Genomic DNA, 526 nt, shown 5'->3' on the forward strand with positions numbered 1-526 from the left:
GTACTCGCGGCCGCCTTGCGGGATGACGCTACTAGGGTTGCCAAGGGGCGGGGCAAGGCGCCGCGGAAAGGGCGGGGAGAAGGAAGCCGTGGAGGCGGGGCGGGCAGAGTGGAGGGGCGGGCGGAGAGGGGCGCGCGGGAGGGGAGGGCCCAGCGTATTATGGGATGCGGCGGTGGAATGGCGCTGGGCGCGTGATTTTGAACAAACCCGGGTCTGTGTCTTGGAGGCGCCGCCGCCGCCGCGGCTGCGGGGAGCCCAGGGAGCGCGGCGTGAGAAGGAGGCGGCGGCGCCGCCGGCTTTGGTGAGTGTCAGCCCCCGGGGTGGGGGCCTCTGGGCAGGCGGGCGGGAAAGGGGGCGCTGCGGGTGGTGGCGCGGGCGGAGGGCGCTGGACCGCCCCCTCCGGGAGCCCGGGCTAGTGGGTCGTGGCGGAGAGCGGGAACCTGCAGTCTGGGGGCCGCCGCGCCGCATCCCTGGGCCGCAGGGGGAGGGAGGATCCTCCGGGCTCGGCCCCTTCCCGCCGGCACTC

The 526-nt window shown here is 75.9% G+C and overlaps 1 protein-coding gene across 1 annotated transcript in view; it reads left to right on the plus strand.

Moving 5' to 3' along the window:
* Window positions 1–205: 205 nt before the first annotated feature.
* LIN54 (lin-54 DREAM MuvB core complex component) overlaps window positions 206–526 on the plus strand; it is a 74,293-nt gene continuing 73,972 nt past the window's right edge. Inside the window, exon 1 of the mRNA XM_007447538.1 lies at window positions 206–301. The gene's annotated coding sequence lies outside the window, so the exon portion shown is untranslated. The remainder of the gene's footprint in view (window positions 302–526) is intronic.

This window comes from Lipotes vexillifer, unplaced genomic scaffold (assembly GCF_000442215.2).
Source record: "Lipotes vexillifer unplaced genomic scaffold, Lipotes_vexillifer_v1.1 scaffold272, whole genome shotgun sequence".
Lineage (NCBI taxonomy): Eukaryota > Metazoa > Chordata > Mammalia > Artiodactyla > Lipotidae > Lipotes > Lipotes vexillifer.